Source organism: Carlito syrichta, unplaced genomic scaffold (assembly GCF_000164805.1).
Source record: "Carlito syrichta isolate Samal-C Ts95f unplaced genomic scaffold, Tarsius_syrichta-2.0.1 Scaffold305661, whole genome shotgun sequence".
Taxonomy (NCBI): domain Eukaryota; kingdom Metazoa; phylum Chordata; class Mammalia; order Primates; family Tarsiidae; genus Carlito; species Carlito syrichta.
This window is the reverse complement of record NW_007249757.1, coordinates 146,007-149,737: the sequence shown is the minus strand read 5'-3', so window position 1 is coordinate 149,737 and position 3,731 is coordinate 146,007.

The following is a 3,731-nucleotide window of genomic DNA, read 5'->3' as shown; positions in this document are numbered from 1 at the left end:
AGTTTGAGTCTCACTGTAGCCCAGACTGCAGTGCAGTGGCACGCTGCTCATGGCCACTGCAGCCTGGACCTGCTGGGCTCAGGCAATCCTTCTACTTCAGCCTTCCAAGAAGCTGGAACCACAGGTACATGCCACCACACCCGGCTAATTATTTTTATTTATGCAGAGACAAGGTCTCACACCAAATTGCCCAGGATGGTCTTGAACCCTGGGCTCAGGTAATCCTCTCGCACCCCCCCCCAAAGTGCTGGGATTACAGGTGTGAGCCACCGTGCCCAGCTCAAGGTTAATCTTTATTCCTGAAGACTTTGTTAGCCTACCAAATTTCTACCACATTTCAACCACTCTACATTTAACAAATAAAGCCCTCATAAAATCCTTATAGCTCTAAGAAATAGATTTTGTAAATTATTTGAAATTACTGTCAACATTTTATTTGAAGTTGAAATTTTTTATTCAGGTGTGCTTGAAATGGATTATCTGGACATTTATTACTGCATCTGCTCCAAAATGCAGGACTACTAATAATTCACACAACAGAAAAAGAGAATGTTTGGTCCTGACCCTTGATAAATCATAACAGATAATTAGCCATTGCCCATACTTAAGGGAATTGTATTGTATTTGAAAATGAGCTGATCTCTGTTGTTTCTTTCCTAAAATGAGCCTCCAGTCTAAAAACAAAATGATTCAAACACAAATGCCAAGTTATATTTATGTCAAGCAAACAAAAAGCTATAGGCAGACCATCAACAAAGACAAAGCCCTTCTCTACTGAAATCCTGTCTTTTTAAAATATTTATAAAATATTTACTAAAAATAGAGATAAGGTCTTGCTGTGCTGCCTAGGCTGGTCTCAAAACCTAGGCTCAAGTGATCCTCCTGCTTTGCCCTCCCAAAGTGCTGGGATTACAAGTGTAAGCCTCTGCACCCAGCCTCCTGTCTTACTTAAGCATAAAAGAGGCTCTTTCTGAAATGTTGTCTTTAGGTCACAGAGCTTAAAAATGAGCGCTTTTTTTTTTTGAGTTGGAGTCTCAGTCTGTCGCCCAGACTGGAATGCAGTGGACGCTTCCGCAGCCTTGACCTACTGGGCTCCAGCAATCCTTCCGCCTCAGCCTTCTGAGTAGCTGGAATTACAGGCACACGCTACCATGCCTGGCGGACTTTTTGATTTTTTTTTTTTTTTTTATTGTAGAGATGAGGTCTTGCCAAGTTGCCCAGGCGGGTCTCGAACCCGCAGGCTCAAGCAATCCACTCACCTCCGCCTCCCAAAGCGTGGGATTACAGGCTGAAAAGTGAGCCCTTTTTTTTTTTTTGAGTTGGAGTCTCACTCTGTCGCCCAGACTAGAGTACAGTGGCATACTCATGGCCACTGCAACCTCAGCCTGCTGGGCTCAGGTGATCCTTCTGCCTCAGCCTTCCAAGTAGCTGGAACCACAGGCATGCACCATCACGCCCAGCTAATTTTTCTTGATTTATTGTAGAGACAAGGTACTACTAAGTTGCCCAGGCTTGTCTCGAACCCCTGAGCTCAGGCAATACTCTCACCTCGGCCTCCCAAAGTTCTGGAATAACAGGCATGAGCTACTGCACCTGTCCTTACAATAAGCCCATTTTTGAGTAGTCATTAAAGGATATAAAAATAAAACTTGCAGAGTTAGACGAGAGGATTGCCTGAGCCCATGGGTTTGAGACCAACTTGGGCAACTTAGCAAGACCTCGTCTCCACAATAAAAAAAAAAAAGGCCGGGTGTGGTGGTGCACCTGTGGTTCCAGCTACTTGGCATGCTGAAGTGAAAGGATCACTTAAGCCTAGCAGGTCAAGGCTGCAGTGTCTGTGAGCATGTCACTGCACACCAGCCTGGGTGACAGAGTGAGACTCTGACTAAAAAAAAAAAAATGTGCAGAGTTAACCACTGAGATATATAGTCCTCTGTAGTTTAGGGGATTGGGTCCAGGACCCCCCACAGATATCAAAATCCATGGATACTCAAGTCTCTTATATAAGATGCTATAGTATTTGCATATAGGCCAAGTGAGGTGGATCATACCTATAATCACAGGACTTTTGGGAGGCCAAGGTGAGAGGACTGCCTGAGTTCATGGGTTCGAGACCAGTCTGGGCAATTTGGTAAGATCTCGTCTCTACAATAAATAAAAAATAAGCCAGGTGTGATGGCACGTGCCTGTAGTTCCAGCTAAAGTATTTGCATATAACCTATGCACATCCTGCTGTATACTTTAAATCATCTCTAGACGACTTACAATACCCAATACAACTGCTATATAAATAGTTGTTAGATTGTATTGTTGAGACTATTATAACCAAAAAAATGTCTGTATATGTTCATTACAGACACACCATCTACTTTATTTTTCAAATATTTTGCCTTCGGTTGGTTGAGTCGGTGGATGCAGGACCCACAGGTAAGGAGGGCTGCCTGTACGTAGTCAAATACGTCATTCTAAGCTTCCTTCCTTCTTTTCCCGTCTTATATCTCTAGCACTATTCCGAGATATATCTCTATTCCGAGTAGTTCAGAAGTGCTCCACACATGGTTACTAAATAAATTCATAAATGAATGATGGATAATGCATAGTATTTTTTTGTTATCAAAAATAGCCAGGTTAGAGTCCAGGCATGTTGGCTCATTCCTATAATCCCAGCACTTGGGGAGGGAGTCTGAGGTGGGAGGACTGATTGAGCACAGGAGTTAGAGACCAGCCTAGGCAACATGACAAGACCTTGTCTCTACAGAAAAATTTCAGTATTAGCCAGGCATGGTGATGCACACGTAATCCCAGCTACTCAGGAGGCTGAGGCAGAAAGATCACTTGAGCCCAAAAGGTTGAGGTTTATAATCCCAGGGTGATAGTGCCACTGCATCCAGTCTGGGCACTGGTCTCATTCTAGACCAGTGCACCCCAATGTGGGCAACAGAATGAGACCCTTGACTCAAAAATAAAATAAAGTAGCCAGGCTTGAGTACGAGGGGAGACCCCAAAAAACTGGAATTATCTTTTGGAGGACGAGCCCCTTGTAGTATACTTGGAAATTGTTCCTCCAGACCAGTCAACCAAACTTCTTTGTTTTTTTGTTGTTGTTTTTGTTTTTTTCGCTTTTTTCCCCAGCTTGTGTATTTACTGTGATGTTCTTATAGCTACAGGAAACAACAGGAATTTTTCAGTTCCATTAACTTCTTATGGGACCAGCATTTATATATGTGGTCTCACTGAAGCATTGTTATGCTATGCATGACTGTATATTCAGAGAATGTGGCTAGTTATGTCAATGTTGCTGCAAGGTTAAATAAGATAAAGACTGACAAACATCACTTGGCCATAGCTCACAGTGACTATTGTGACCTTGGAGAAGCAATTTCTGTGGAATGGCAAGCTGTGTCTATTATTTCATGGTGATAATCAAATGATCTACATACTACTGGAAATCATAAAGGCCGAGATGTTTTCCTATTTTATACCACTCCCCTTTCTATCTGTTCTTGCAGCTGATGGAAAACGAGTTGCTCTTCTAAATGAATTTAATAATTATGAGGTGAGGGGACTCCAAAAAACCAGAATTTAACTTTTTTTTGAGTCGAGGTCTCACTCAGACTGGAGTGCAGTAGCATGATCATGGGTACTGACCTCAGCTTCAAACTCCTTCATTCAAACAATTCTCCCTCCCCTGCCTCCCAAGTAGTTGTACCATCATACCTGGCTTGGAATTT